Source organism: Carassius auratus, linkage group LG30F (genome assembly GCF_003368295.1).
Source record: "Carassius auratus strain Wakin linkage group LG30F, ASM336829v1, whole genome shotgun sequence".
Lineage (NCBI taxonomy): Eukaryota > Metazoa > Chordata > Actinopteri > Cypriniformes > Cyprinidae > Carassius > Carassius auratus.
The window spans coordinates 3,583,511-3,600,459 of NC_039294.1; the positions used below are offsets into that span (position 1 = coordinate 3,583,511).

The following is a 16,949-nucleotide window of genomic DNA, read 5'->3' on the forward strand; positions in this document are numbered from 1 at the left end:
GATTACTGGGGGTTGTAGTTCCTCAGTGAAATGCTTTCCCAGTAATCCTATTATACCGGCTCAGCCCATTGTGCTCAATTCTGCTGGGCCACAGGGGCCGCTGCCAGCCTTTCTGATGTCATCAGCTGATTAAGGACAGACAAAGAGATCTGGAAAAAAATATTTTTCATGCCTTTTCTTTTTTTTATTTTTTTATTTTTTTTATTTATTTATTTATTTTTTTTTATTGATGTTATTAAACTGCCCAATCCTTTAAGCTCAGTGACCCATGATCTTCACTTTGACCACACAAGTGGAACTTCATGCACTTTTAGCCCTCTGAGTCACAGATAATTTCTTACTATGTCAGAAGGTTTAGTGAGAGGTTTTATATTGGTATTCTAGGAAACAATAAGATAATATTGGTAGAAACCATTTAACAAACTAAAAGGTAAAAAATAAAAGTTTTGCGTATGTAATGGTTTAGACATGTCTAGGTGGCGCTGTAACCAACCTTGTTTCAGGTGTTACTGCATTTGTATTTTAAATATCAAAACAAATCAAATCAGTGGTGAGATACAATTGCTCGCATGGAAATAACTATTTTATTTTATTTTATTTTTATTTATTTTTTGTTTTATTTTTTCCAAAACTTGGTCTCCAGAATACTTTGCTGTGAAACATTATTATTATTATTATTATTATTATTATTATTATTATTATTATTATTATTATTATTATTATTATTATTATTAGCACTGTGGGTAAGTTTCCTAAGAAAACAGTCAGAATTTTGAATAAGTATCACGTTTTTGTTGAAGACTATGTCTGGATGGGATTTAGAGTGATGATCAAAACACAGATGAGTCAGTCATTTCCATCAACACCCTCAAAGCTTCACAGTCCTAAACCACTTCCTGGCTCAGTGTAACTTTCTGTAATGTTAGGCATTTTCAATTTATATGCTGTAAATGTTTGATAAATGTGTTATATTACATATGCATCTGCTTAGTATGATCATAGTTTTCGCTGCTTCTTAGCTGTGTTCATCATCATCTTGAATTAATCAGCTACAAATGAAAATCCATCCAAAAACATCTGCAATGATTGGCCTGAAGATTCAGAAGCCTCTTCACATGGACAAAAATTGTAGAAGACAAAAAAAAAATAAAAAAAAAAAAAATTATAAATCCAATCCAGTTCAATCTAGTAGGTGGAGAGACAAATCAGTGAATTCACTCAATACTCCATGAGCTTAGAAATCAGAAGAAAACACAAAATGTTCCCAGAAAAAAAGGTTTAAAAGCAGAAGAAAAAGTCAAAACTGGGGATTCAGTTAAAAGGCTCTCAGACCCATCCCAGTTAATGCGTCGAATTTCATTATTTTGTTCACAGTATGGTTTTAGGGCTGCTGCAGGCTGGCAGACCAAATAAACAGCATAGCAAGAACACCAACAGATGCACATTCGATTCATGGACCTAGATAATAACATTCTTATCTTGTGTCCAAATCTGACATAAAACCCTACAGGGTTGGAGGTTTAAAGGTACAATCGATCTTTCCCATGTCAGTCCAGCCGTCTGATGCTGGCGCACCAGGGATACTCATGACATATTGTTGAAGTTTAGTGTTATTCCTCTCAATGAACAAAGCTCAAATCTCTCTCTGCTCCTCTGTGACTGAAGATGCTGATTGAGATGACAAATCTTTGTCCTTATTTCTTTCTTCTGTCTCACGGCACATTTTCTCAGAGCTAAAGCTGAGAATGAAGATTCATGGTGTTTCAAGACTGTTGTGTTTTCTGCAAATTAGGAGACAGTTTTTATATAGTTGCCACACCATATTTACAAATGCATGCATCTTAAAAAAAAAAAAAAACATGCTTTTAGGTGGCAAAAATTAAGAATTTATTCTAATCGCCAGACTTTCTTTTGCCAGCAACAATTTGTTGAGATGTCTCATACAGAACCTGATACAAAGCCACCATGTCTGCATCAAACATCACTGCTTTGTTGTTTTTCAAAGCAAAATGTATTCGAAGTAAAATGATGGCATAGTGATTCTTCTGGGACTGTTTAAAAAAGATCAGCACAATTCATACTTCACATGCTTGAAAACTTCCCCAATGTAAAATTTATTTGATTCGCAGTGAAAAGTCTCCTGGACTTTCGAGTACTTATAGATAGAAAAGCAAGGAACATTTTTCAAGATCCTCATTTAAATCACACCCAGTCGTTTTTGCTGCAACAAAAGGGTAAAACCTTGAATTGATGCAGCCCTATACCTGGGCCATTTCCATTGAATGTTCTCAGAAACCCAAGGCTACAGTAGATGTACAATAACCTGAAGGCAGGCAATTATTAGTGGCTTTACATTCATGCAGTGTTTTCATACTCTATCATAGGTTTTCAGCTGCATTGCTATGGGATAGCATGCTGGTCTATCAATTAATCTGTTGTCATTACCTTGACCTGTGTAAATTCATTTCCACCGAAATGGTCTGGACACAGTTTGTGGCACATACACGAAAGAAGCCATGTGCATTTTTGCAATATTTAAATATTCAAAAGAGTATTGCTTTGTGAAAAGGTTTTTTTTTTTTAATCCACGGGCCCACATATATAAAAAAAGATGGTTAAAATTAGTACCCATATATATATATATATATATATATATATATATATATATATATATATATATATATATATATATATATATATATATATATAAGGGGTGTAACGATACGCGTATTAGTATTGAACCGTTCGTTGGACTAATTAATTATATATATATATATAAAAAAAAAAGTGAAATATGATGATATGCGTTCATCAAAGTAGCCCAATAACCCAAACGACGTAACAGGCAACGCCCCTGACACAACCGAAGAAGAAAAAAACACCAACTTATAGTTATATGTTTATGTTAGGCTACTCAGTCAGGCGCTCGCTCACTCAGTACGCGCTGAGTGAGCGAGCAGTTCATGCACGGTACGCGGTGGCCAATGCGTTTAACAGACCAGAAATAGAAGATCCTCCAATAACCCACAGGTCTGGTGTTTGGGTGCACTTTGGATTCCCTGTAAGCTATAATGGTGATGGCAAGAGAGTGGTAGATAAAAAAAAAAACAACGGTATGTTGCATCTGCTACACCAGCGGGAATACAAAAAAAAAAAAAAAAAAAAAAACACCAGCAGGAATACTTGAAACATGTCAACTCATTTACGCCGACATCAAAGATGAAAAAAAGGAGAAACATACACGCAACTATCCCCGCAGCATTTATTAGACAGACATTTCCAACTGACTCAAACAGGGAAAAACACATCACCGCGGCGATTGGTAGGCTACATTTACGTTACATTTACATTATAGCCGCGGATATGAGACCTTACTATTTACCATTCATTCTATTATCACCATTATAGCTTACAGGGAATCCAAAGTGCACCCAAACACCAGACCTGTTGGTTATTGGAGGATCTTCTATTTCTGGTCTGTTAAATGCATTAGACATTTTGCAACGAGCCTTCAGCGCGCGCTGAGTGAGCGAGCGCCTTAGGGGCCGTTGTAGCAGTCGACTCTGTTCCCCTCGGAATGTCTGTTTCCCCTCGGGTTGCCAGGTCCGTGTAATAAACCCAACCAAATAGTTAATCAAACATTTTACAAAAGTAGCCAAAATTCCGCGGATTTGGCAACATTCCCACATGCAAATACACCAAACATACCTGGATGTAAGGAAAGCAAAAAGGGACAAATTTCTTGCTACACTGCAGCATAGTGAATTGATTCTCACACTCCCGTTTATGTTCTTTTTTTATTATTATTCATCTTGCAGTTGTTCCATTATTTTTGTCTTATGTTTTTACATTTCAAGTTGAAAACCTGTCGTCTTAAATTTATTTTCAAACGTAAGATTTAGGACGGTATTTTTACTATTTGACTTGCCGTACATCCAGTCACGCTTCTTGCGCACGCTAGTTCTGATCGTACGTATAGTAACTCGGCAACTACGCAAGAATTGTAGTATGTTTGCGTAAAGGGGAACAGACATTCCGAGGGGAACAGAATTGACTGCTACACCGTTCACATATCGCGCCTAAAACATGTGGAAAACGCTAGGCGTGTCTTTCTCCTCCTTTCCAAAGCGCTCGGGCAGAAGCGCCCCTGAGGCGTCTGCCTTTGCTAAGCAACAATGACGTGCTCTCTCCATGAAGACGCGGAAATTTCATCAAAGGATAAATGGATTTGCAGCTCTAAAAATCGCTTGCAGTAGGCTAGCTCTGCTACTAAATTTATTTCAAAATTGCAATTCATAAACAACTATGATCAGCTGTTCCTTCATCTTGGCTGAGCTTTCAACGTTGTTACGGGAAAGGATGAAGCTGATTGGTTAGTTCTTGTCACATGACCCGCGGTGCCCTTGCGGCATTCTGAAAAGTTGAGATGTTTTTACATTTTGCTGTATCTAAAATGTACCGAACCGTACCGAACCGAACCGAGACATCAGTGTATCGTATCGAACCGAACCATGAATTTTGTGAACCGTTAGACCCCTAATATATATATATATATATATATATATATATATATATATATATATATATATATTAGAGGTGGGCATAGATTAATTTTTTTAATCTAGATTAATATCACTGTGATCATAGATTTATTTAGATTAATCTAGATTAGAATTGCTCATTCAAATTCTGCTGAGGTCATTCAGAATATGTGTGTTACCCAAATAAAATTGACAAACAGTAAGTCTTTGAGAAGGGGTTTATCAAGCTAGATGGTGCATTAGAAAAAGGGGCTCATCTCCTGTTTCCAAAATGTATCACAAAGTGCTTGAAAAAGCTGTAAACTAATTCCACATTGCACAAGGTACAAACAACCGTTTCACACCAATGTTTAAGTTTTTTTTTTTTTTTTTTTTTTCAAGTTTGTAGGTGTCAAGGTACAGAAACCAAATAATAACACTGGATAGTCTTCAATGTAAAAATGAAATATACAATCAAACCTACATTTATTCAGACACCTTCAACATTTCTCAGATTATTACAGTTTTGCTATATATATCAAAAATTATATCTGGTTTCTGAATAATTTTTGGTTTGACTGTTAAAACTACAAAGAAATTCAGTCAAGAGCAGTGAGTGATTTTCATTTTCATTTTCTTGGATTAACATTACAGCAGTCAGCAGCTGAATTAGGCGCGGTCACTTTAAGAGACCATGAACGCATCCAGTATAATACACATCCCATTTTTTTCCTCAACTGTTTACTTTCACTTAAGAAATAACTGTTTTTTTCGAGCATAATTTCCAAGGTGGATATTTTGACATATTTTGTATGTTTTTGGCGGCACAAGAGCAAAAATAAGCAAATTCGATGTTCTAGTGTTTTGAGACGCCTTTCTTTACGTGAGCCCTGAACAACAGAACACCACGAGTACTGAATTGGGCTCTTTCACATCTTTTTGTTTGTTCAAACTGTGATTTGCATTTGTTCGTTCAGGTGCAGGAGGAACTTCGAGGTGAACTTCGCAGAAGAGAGCTCGGTTCAGTGTCGCTGTCTGTGATACGCGGCTTTCTCTCTCTCTCTCATGCGTATGGCAAGCCAAAAGGGTCAGAATTACGCCTAGATTAAACGCGTTTGCATACAAAACGCCGTTTTTTACGGCGTTTAAAACGGTATTAGCGCCGTCAAATACGCCGTCCTTATAGCAGACGCCGTAAAAAACGCGCGTAAACCGTAAAAAACGCCGCAAAAAACGGCGTTTTAGTGTTTGTAAAAAGCGCCGCTTTTAACGCCGTCGGCTTGCCACAGGACGCCGTAAAAAACGCCGTTCTGAATGCACAAAAGCGCGCGTTATTTACGGCGTTTTCCTTGTAGTATAATGAGCCACGCCCGCTGATTTCCACAGCCAGTAATAATGAACTGTTCTCACCCAATCAAAGACGAACAGAACCAGACCAGACTAATTTACCACAGATCGTTTAAGCGGAAGAAGTGCCTGTGAACTGATAGGAATATTAAGTAACTTTTTATATATTTTAATCGCTACAAACATTGAACATAGGCCGATTACACATCTTTATCCTACTTGAATGTAACTGTTAATTATTTAACAATTACAAACCCTAGTTTATATATCATTTACTACCCAAATACCTTTTATGTATATACATAAGTGCTGGTTCGAAATATTCAATTAGCTTTGAGTCATTTAATTTCCAATACAAGAAATCATACATGATAACGGAAGTCGACCAGAGAGTGTGTAAAAGCTGTGCAGCTACAGAAGTTGGAGGCAATGGTCCTAGTCTTTTTGACCACTATACACCGCTACAACCGCTGGTTCGAGCCCCGCTCCAAACTGATTCTGGTATACAGGGGAGTTTATTTGCTGTTTAACAAACAAATATACGTTGAGGCATTGCTTCCACACATATCATTTTTTTCCGCTCTCATGATAATAATGAGTTGTTTAGTTAAAACGGCATATTTTCTCGTAATAACGAGACGTTACGTCCTTAAAACGACACATTTCTTTCTCAACAACATTTCATAAAAAACAGTATGATTTCCCAGTTATAGATTACATAATGTGAGCAAGCGAAGCGATTGTCCGAGCTGCTGTCGCCGTGGTCCTGACATAAAAGAGCATCTGCACGCTACTGAAATTCGAAGAATACACTGTTTTAAATGTATAGTAATATTTTTACTGTAACGTCATGCTTATTTGGATTAATCTCCAATCTTACTACAATATTCTATCCAATAACTGCATTCAGACCAAGAGGATATGACATGATCAAATCAAACCAGTTACAAAAAGAAAAAAAGTGTGACAGTTTGATTCTATTATTATTACATCGCTATTATTAATATTTCGTTCTGTCTGAAAAACGGAAAAACGAAAATGAAGCTATATTTTTCGTATTTTTTTGTTTGTGGATAAAAATGATCTTATGCATTTGTGCGTGAGCGGCCCTGAAACGCCACTTTTCAACTCAGCCTGTCTTCACTGTCTGTCCTAAAGCAGTATAAGAGTTCATCTGATACAGCTCTGCAATTTAGTCACATCGTTTCTTCATATTGTTTGGCTGTTGCGACTATATTTCTTGCAAATATAGATCTCATATAAAGAGCAACACTGCACTTCTAGGGTCGGTGGCGTCTGGGCTTCTTATCTGCATTGTCCTCGCCTCACACCCACGCTCAGCGCAGCCTATTCCTTAAAGCCTGGAATATACCCCATGCCCAAAGATTCGATGCGACGCACGGCTCGATTCAGGTAAAGATAGCAATGTATAGTCAATAATATATAATAATCGGACTAAAAATGGGCCTAACGCCGCCCACGCATGTGAAAGAAATATTAAAGAATAGTTTATTTGCTTATTTGTTTTTACCCACGAAAAAAACATCTAGCTTAATTTAATTTTTCCGTTTCTCAAACAAAACGAAATAACAACAACAATAATAATAGTCTAATAATTATAAAATCAAACCGTTTGTCACTCAAATAAATAAAATATAGAAAAAAACATTTTTTTTAACAGCAGAGAGAAGTGCATGTGGGTGACATAAAACAATTGCATGTGCATGTCAGTGCTGCTATATTGTTAGCTAAAACTTTTTAAAGGCTCAAATGAAATAAAATAAAAATTTAAATAAAAATAAAACAAATCTATTAGATTAAAAACTTAAACTGAAAATAAAGATGCTGCCTCCACAACAAAATAAATTAAATAACTAAATTAAGTAAGTTCTAAACAACAACAAAAAATAAATAAATATTCTATCAAATACAGAGTTTTAAACAGTATCTGCGCCGCAAAATACGTCGTTGTGATAACAAACGCCGTAAAAAACGTGCGAAAATACGCCAGTGACGCCGTATTTGACGGCGTTTTAGTGTGTATGAAAACACCGTTTTTTACGCCGTTCATGTTGCCATATGACGGCGTAAAAAACGTCGTTTGGGTTGCACAGAGAACGCGTTACGGCGTTTTGCTAATAGTATAATGAGCCACGCCCACTGATTCCTACAGCCAGTACGTATGAACGGTTTTCCAATCGGCCAATTGTAATGCTGCTCATTAAAACTGCTCGGTCGGTGCCACATTATTTTATATTTGCCCGTTACATTTTTATTTTGAGCAAATCTGAGTCGTGATACTCTGTTCGTGTTTTCTGGATAATCGCAAATGTCAGTACAATTTAAATGAATTAAAGATTGTTTAAAGCAGTGGTTCTCAAAGTGTGGTGCGAGTAGCACTAGTGGTACTCAGGCTCCCTCTAGTGCTACGAAGAGGAATCACTAAATGAAACATTAATGAACGTTAATAAATTTTAATTTGATCTTTATTTGAGTAAAGTTGTTTTTTTTGGTTGTGTTGTTGTTGTTTTACATCTAAGTACAGTACAGTTTTTATTTCACTTTTGGTACAACACATTTTAATTCAATCATTTTTTTTAATTTACCGGTATGTAAGCACAGTACAGTGTTAATGCTCAAACTGTGTATTTACAATGTTGAAGTGGCTGACAACAATAAATAAAACTGCCTCGTGTAAAACTGTGCAGAGCTGTAGCTGAATAGTTAGGCCTACGCTGCTGAAATGTAATGTTGCTCATTATGGTGCTGCTTGGAGAGCCAAATATTTTCTGAAGTGGTTGGTATAAAAAGTTTGAGAACCACTGGTTTAAAGAAATGGTATAAAATGAATTCATGCTTTTTAAGAACTTCTCAGTAAAACATTTATTCTTTCCCCTTGTAGAGTCATCAAGGATCCAACTTATTATGCAATAAATTATGCAAAAAATATTTGGCAGAAGAGCTGGGCCAACAGATGAAACTGGTTCACTTTCATTAAATGGACAAAACATAGACCTAACCTTTTCAAGTTTGTTTAGAGTATGTCCCGTTATACATTATTACTTTCATGTTTTTATTTCTTGACTCCAAAAAAAAAAAAAAAACTGTCCCCAAAACATACACATTTTTTTTTGGGAAAGTTGGTCATGTTTTTACATTTTTATAGACCCAAATAAGTGCTGCTTGTGGCAATGACTTTAATAGTCATTATTTTAATATGTAAATATGTTAAGATGTTGTAGTAGTCATTTTAATTTTAGGTCATGTGAATCAATGTCTGTGTTTAGGTCTTCTGGAATGTTGGTGAAATAAAAGTGCCAAGTTTCCACACCAAATTTGTTTTCTGATTTATTATTTAACAGTCAAATACATTCAGATCTTGCCCCACAATTTTTAACAGAGCTGAAAGGAAACAAAAAAAAAAGAAAAAAAAAAGGTGACGCTTATACCTTCCCAAATCCGAGAGATCCTTTTATTGCAAGGAGCATTAATTCCCTGAATTCCTCTTCTTCTGACACACCTCTTGGCAGGTAGAGAGTCAGGGCACAGGTTGAAGCATATGGAATCCTTCAGGTAGGCTCCTCTTGGTCATAACATTCCACTTGGCACTTTTGCTAAAAAGCAAATTATTAACCACCACCTCCCACAACTGGCCACAGGAGTTCAGCCCAGAAGTGAACTGCTGGATCATACTAGCCACTCAAAAAACAGTATCTAGATTACTCCAGTGAGTAATCACAAGGGTAATATACTAATATGAAATAAATGCTTCGTTAGTACAAAGAAGTACACAAGAGAAGTAAAAAGCATTATTTACATAATAAATAGGTATATAGTTTATCAACCAAATGTTACACTATGTCACGATTAACTCATGGAAATGAGTGGAGAAAGTTCAGATTTTAGTTTTGCTTTAAATAAGTTATAGGCTTAGCATTTAAAATAAATGTTGTTCGTAAATAATTGCAATATAATTTATTTTATGACATACAGTTAATTAAAACACGAGGAAGAGGGTTTTTCCTAATAGCAGGACCTTTGCAAATGTTTATTGAACTGAATCAATATAACAAGTACGGTATTTTGAGTGAGTTTACTATTAATAGTAACTAAAATTGTATCTATTTTCTCATTTTGCTCTATTTTGACAAAAAGAGTCCAAACAAAGCCACAGCAGAACAATGTCCTCTTCAAGCAACAGCAGCCTTTGGTATTAAATGATTCACTTTATTCCTCATTGAATGAATCAGCCATTTGAATTAATGATTTAATGTCTTACTCTAACCTCTCTTCTTTGAAAATTTACATTTGTGATTATAAAATTTGGCAAGGTAGTAGTAGCCTTAATTAAGAAGAAATTTAAAATGAGAAGAGTCTAACTTCAAATAGTCGCTAAAGAACATTTTTTGACTTACACAGAACTTTAAGGATAGATACATTTTAACAAAGACTGAAGTCAATCCAGAATAGTAGCTATGTAATATACACAAATTTAAACTAATTTAAACTGCCTAACTAAATTAAAATCCTTGCCCTAAAAGGATCTCTTGGCTTTGGGAAGGTGTAGGCTAAGTGTTCTAAAACTTAATTAACATTTTAAAGTCACTAAGCCAGGGCTGTCCAATCCTGCTCCTGGAGGGACACTGTCCTGAGAGTTTAGCTCCAACCCCAATTAAACACACCTGATCCAACTAATCAAGGTTTTTAGACCTACAGGAAATTTCCAGGCAGTTGTGTTGTGGTAAGTTGGAGGTAAACTCTGCAGAACAGTGGCTATCCAGGACAGAGTTTGGACACCCCTGCACTAATTTTGTCATATTCAATAATCCTGAATGATTAAAGGGATGGTTCACCCAAAAATGAAAAATTCTGACATCATTTATTCTAAACCCTTCTATACAGGTTTTTATAGACCTGTATAAATTCCTTTGTTCTGCTCAACACAAGACATTTGAAATAATGTCATTTAACAAACAGATCTCATCCCCCTTTGACTGCCATAGTAGGAAACATAAGTACTATGGAGGAATAAGATCTGTTTAGTTTGGTTTCTGACATTTTCAAATGTGTTGTGTTCAGCAGAACAAAGGAATTTTATGAGGGTTGAGAGTAAATGAGAGAATTTTCATTTTTGGACAAACTATACCTTTAAGTAAAATGTTACTGTTCATATCTTTGTAAACAAATCACTGAGTATTTAATGTGATTGACAGATGAAATAGAGGCGTTTAAACCCACCTGCCCAGCCCCTGCACCAAGGAATGCAAGAACTACAGAAGATGAGAGGAATGTTGGCTTTAATAACTCAAGTATACCTTTAGTATTTTATATAAAATGGATGTTCTTATGAAATATAAAAAATAATTTTTAATAATCCAAAAAAGTATTTTTACATTTTTAAATGACAATTCCGGTAAATATTTTCTGGTGATGTACAAGTAAATCAGAGGACACTTAATGTGGGAAATAGAAACTTTTATTTTCAAGTTTCAAATGGTGAACATGCTATTGGTGATGTTTCTTTAAAATTTCACGCCATCCTAAATGGTTAGTTCACCCAAAAATGAAATTTCTGTCATTAATTACTCACCCTCATAATGTGCCAAACCTGTAAGACTTTCGTTAGTCCTCAGAACACAAATGATAGATATTTTAGATGAAATATGAGATTAATTCTAAACAAGATTCATAAAGAATTGAAGCTTCGTGAATTATTGTTCGGAGATCGTCCTTCACTAGATAGTTGAAAAAGTTGTTTTGTTTTTGCGCACCAAAACTATTCACGTCACTTTATAATATTAATGTTGAAACACTATCAATGGCTTTTAATACCCTTCTGGACCTCAAAAGATGCAGTACCGTTGCTGCTTATGTGGATCATCCTTGGATTTTACCAGAAATGTCTTAATTTGTGTTCTGAGGACAAACAAAGGTCTTACAGGTTTGGGGCAACATGAGGGTGAGTAATTAATGACAAATTTCATTTTTGGGTGAGCTAACCCTTTAACCATACTTAAATATTGTAACAGCTACTCAAAATATAACTTCAAGTGGATCTATCCACACCCACGACAAACCTCAGTGGTTGGCTCACCAAAAATTCAGTGTCCATATAATTAGTCAGTGGTGACCATAATCTGTGATTACAGAAATAACCATTTATTTTTCTTTAATGTTGGGGATTCAGAGACATCAAAAGAGATAAAATGTTTTGAAGGACATCCACTCAGAGTTGTCCCCTTGAACCACCAAGTGGATTAATTTGTGCAACAAGTTGCTCTCCAATGTGAAGTCACTTTGAGGAACAGCTACTCCCTCTGGCCAGTCAAACACTGGTGCCTCCTGCAAGCTTGATTCTGCTGCCGGTGCCTGAAGAACAGGTTCATCTGCTGGTCCAGCTGTTCTGCCAAAGATCTCTTTCATTGCAGTGGTTCGCTGTCCTTGTTGTTCCAGGCAGCCTCGAACAAATATCTGCATGGGTGTCTGGTGTTGTTCTGTTCTCAGCCCATGGTTGTTCCACTGTTGAGTAAAGGCTGATAAACACCTGTTGATCCTCGGCACATAGAAAAAGTGAAGAGCCCCATATGTGCATTTCTTTGTCTATGTCAGAGATACCTTCAGCCTCCAGGAAGTGAAAGAGATTGTAATATACGTTAGTCAATCCCCGCCACATGTCACCCCAGAGCCTCTCAATTCTTTAGTTGTGAACGCTCCTGCCTCTTCTCTCTGAGCCCCTGAAAATGTTCAACATCACACAGACATCATGGTTTTCTCCTCCATGGTCTGTTCTGACCCTAGAAGGCATTACAGTGCTGCTGTGGATGATGTTTGAGGCATGCAAAAAGACTATGAGATGACTGTAGCCATCTATAACACCATGAATGACAATTCTCCATCTAAAACATAAGAGAAAAATGTATTTTAAGTAAATAAATAAATATAAAAGAGACATTAAAAGACAAGTCAACTTTCAAAGTTCATAGTATTTATACTATGGAAGTCAATGGCTACCAGCATTCTTTTTAGTGTATTCTTTTGTGATCAAGGGAAGAAACTCATACAAGTGTTGAACAAATTAAGGGTGAGTAAATGTGACGAATTTCATTTGAGTGAACAATCCCTTTAACATTTGATTGTCATTTGCTGCAAAAACAGCCAAATCCAAACATTTTTTTTCCAGAAACTCTTTAGTTTATGCAGTACTCACAAAACCCTGTCATTGCCACTGCAATGCTTTTCCTTAGCCTTAGAAGGGGCAGAATCATGAGGTTAATGTATCCCTTTTGCCAGTGACAATCTATGACGGGTTCATCCGTTCAATCATACACAATTTTATTTAGTTAAAAATCTCTTTGAAAGGATAAAAACTAGGGGTGTGCAATACTGACAAAATTACATCAATACTTTCTGAGGTTTTATTGTTAATGATAATTAGAGGATATCTTGCTGTGCGTGTTATTGTGCTGGTACCTTAACAAATAATATTTTCCATTTTCTTAAATTTAATTTGATTCAATTAGTCATAATAGGGTTGTTACCACGTGAATTAAAAAAAAAAAAAAAAAATCTGATATCTACCTTATCAATTTGTGGTTGCCATCTAGGTGCCACAGGGAGTTTGGACCAGCAACACTGTACAACCTTCTGTGTGGTCTTTGTGACATGTCCCGTAGTGCTGCTGCAATTGGGTTAATTTGAACCAAGCCCCTGCGTACTCTGTGTCTTTGTACACGATTTCCACCTGCCCGTAACTGTGCCCTGACAGCCTCCGATCCCAGCTGGTCATTTCCATCCACAATGTCTGTGATCTACATCGGTTATTTCAGATTAAGTCAGAGAGCGATTCAAATGGAATCTCCTGGAACAAACATGTAAACATAAGTATTATTGCTTAAACTAATTTTGAACAATTAATTCTAAATGCTCTTTTCATGCATGACAAGTCATAAAAAGCTAATTCTAAAACCAAACTTACTTCCATGCGGCGTTTGACGGTAGCCAGAGACACTTGCAGAATCTCTGCTATTGAAGGAAGACTAAAACCACATGTCCTCAGAAAGGAAAGTTGCTCTCTGGTGATGCTGTAATGGGGTGCACCTCGATCAGAGTGGAGCCTGATAACTGGAACTGGCTGCAACAATAAATTATTGTAAATCTATGATCTGCTTTAGGCCACAATAGTTTATACAATATTAGGCCAAAAGAAAAAAAAAGGATTTTAAAATGTACTAAGATTTTTAAAGTGATGAGACAATCTCATCAGAGATAATCTATTCAGAATGGCTAATGTAATAAATTCAGTTCACCATTTCAATTAATCTCCACTAAAAGTTAATATTGGATCTTTTATACTTAGAACCTGCTAGACAGACAATTTGAAAGCTATAGCTAGAAGGTTTAAAGAGAAGACAAATAGTTTAGAAATTACTTACCTTGTTGTCCATGCTGCCTATGCTTTTGTACCTCTGCTATATATTCATTGAGATCTTGGAGTAACTCGTCTGCTTCTGGTGCAGTGATCAGCCTTCCTCTCGCCCATTCAATGCTTCTCTACATTGTTTCTAGCCTTAAAAAAAAAAGAAAGCCACTTATAAGTACTGAATTTTCAGGATGCAAAATGTTCAGCAATATAATAAAAGAGATAATTAAGAATAGAATAAGAACATTCAACTTAGTGCTAAAGACAGCACACAAATCCAAGGTTCAGAAACAGGGGTGTCTTAACTCAGTCGTAGAAGATCACTGTCCTGCAGAGTTTAGCTCAACTTGCAATACACCGGACTAGAAGTTTCCAGTATGCTGTTGAGGGCTTGATTAGCTGAATCAGGTGTGTTTAATTGCGGTTGGAGAAAAATGGTTGCAGGACAGCGCCCATGTTTTATATAATCTGAAACAAAGCAATCCTTACCTCACTAAAGTTGATTGTAGTACACCAGAATCTTCTGTCAGCTGTCGAGTGCAATTGTTCAGCTTCTGCTGACAACGCAAAATAAAGATTCTCCTGGCCATCTTCATATCAACCAACCAACCAATCGAGTGATTAAAATAACAATCGAACTCGGATGTAAACTAGTCTGGTCTGAGTCAGGTCATCATTGATTGGGTGAGAACAGTTCATTATTACTGGCTGTGGAAATCAGCGGGCGTGGCTCATTATACTACAAGGAAAACGCTGTAAATAACGCGCGCTTTTGTGCATTCAGAACGGCGTTTTTTACGGCGTCCTGTGGCAAGCCGACGGCGTTAAAAGCGGCGCTTTTTACAAACACTAAAACGCCGTTTTTTGCGGCGTTTTTTACGGTTTACGCGCGTTTTTTACGGCGTCTGCTATAAGGACGGCGTATTTGACGGCGCTAATACCGTTTTAAACGCCGTAAAAAACGGCGTTTTGTATGCAAACGCGTTTAAGCTAGGCGTAATTCTGACCCTTTTGGCTTGCCATACATGCGCACCTAACGGCACGCGCTACTCTGTTCAGCTTTTCCGCGTCTAGTTTTTGGATGTTTGAATCGACATGCGGTACGGCTAAACAACACGTGAGAAAGATAAGCTTTCGTGAAGATGCGCAGCAGTGGCCTGTCAACTGTCCTGAGCATCTGTTTAGGCTGGCCTCAGCGAGTCAGTTATATAAAATATCAAGGTGAAAGTCATCATAGCTTGCTTAGTATAGACCCAGCTCTCAACCCAACTTTGAGAATAGATTAACGGTGATATTTTTTTTATCGCCCGATAAGAGTCTCGCATTAACGCAGCACGTTAACGGCGATAACGGCCCACCACTAATATATATATATATGTGTGTGTGTGTGTATGTATATATATATATATATATATATATATATATATGTATATATATATATATATATATATATAAAGTTGGATTTGAATATAAAAAAATAACAATTATATGCAATTCACAATAATACCTGTGAATTAAATTATATTATTATAGTCAGATGGAGAAACAAAAATGTCTGAGTAGCTATTCGATGTATTAAAAACAGAAACAGGTCATCTGTCATTGGAGTGGGTGCTTGCAACATAGACATCTTTTTTTTTTTTTTTATAGAATCAACCAAGATGCCCCTTCAGAATCTCGAGCTGCATCGAGACACTTTGGGGATGACTTCAGCGTGACCATGCTCTGAATCACATGTGTAATCAGTCCAATTAATGGGAGAGACGTCACAGACGGGGTGACGTAGCAATCAGGAAGCTATAAAAGTATGTGCAGTGGAAGCAGCGACAGCTTCTGTCCTTCAGCAAAACGTTTTGTGTGTATGTCTTATTTACCATTGTCTGTCACTATCTCCAACAATTTAAGCATGCCAAAGTCCAAGCAGAAATCTAATAAAGGGAATGATAAAAGTAAAAATCAGTTTTGACTTTGCGTTTTTTGCTTTGGAGTGAAGCATGCTGAGTCAGCTCTCAAGGGGGCTGACCATCCGCACTGCAAACACCTCTCGCTGTGGAAACTTTGCTCCTGGAAGGCTCTCTTCGAGGTCTCTTCCAGACCACCAGAAACTTAACTGTATGTGTCCAGTGCGAGCGCTGGAGACATATGTCCACAGAGCTGCCATGTGGAGGAAGTCTACATATGTCCACAGAGCTGCCATGTGAAGGAAGTCTGACCAATTGTTTGTTTTTTATAGTCCTTCCAAGAGGGGTCTGCTTGCCACTAATTAGACCCTCAGCCATTGGATTGTTGAGGCCATCTCTGTCTCCTAAGAATCTCCTTGTCTCCCCTCACACCTGGGGGTCAAGGCTCACTCCACCTGAAGTGCGGCGGCCTCTAAGTCCTTCCTGTTGTGTGTGACTATGCAGGATATATGTAACACTGCGGGTTGGTCTATGCCCCTGACCTTATTCAGGTTCTACGACATCAACATTTGTAACACTCCTGGTTCATTTGTCCTTTTGCCTTAGTTGTGCTGAGTACATACACACTAGGCAGGGACTTGAATGTCTGGCAGGGTGGGCATTCTCGTTCCCAATGCGTCTTGACGCAGCTTGAGTTCCTGAAGGGGATCGCTTCAAGGTTACATATGTAACCCTATTTCCCTGAAGGAACAATATGCTGCG

At 37.0% G+C, this 16,949-nt stretch overlaps 1 long non-coding RNA gene across 1 annotated transcript; it reads right to left on the reverse strand.

The window, feature by feature from the left end:
• Window positions 1-12,152: 12,152 nt before the first annotated feature.
• On the reverse strand, window positions 12,153-15,269 carry LOC113068061 (uncharacterized). The gene is made up of 5 exons (XR_003279476.1): window positions 14,776-15,269; window positions 14,300-14,433; window positions 13,843-13,998; window positions 13,446-13,725; window positions 12,153-12,763 (listed from the first exon to the last, which is right to left on the reverse strand). It is a non-coding gene; the product is annotated as an uncharacterized LOC113068061 (long non-coding RNA).
• Window positions 15,270-16,949: the final 1,680 nt, after the last annotated feature.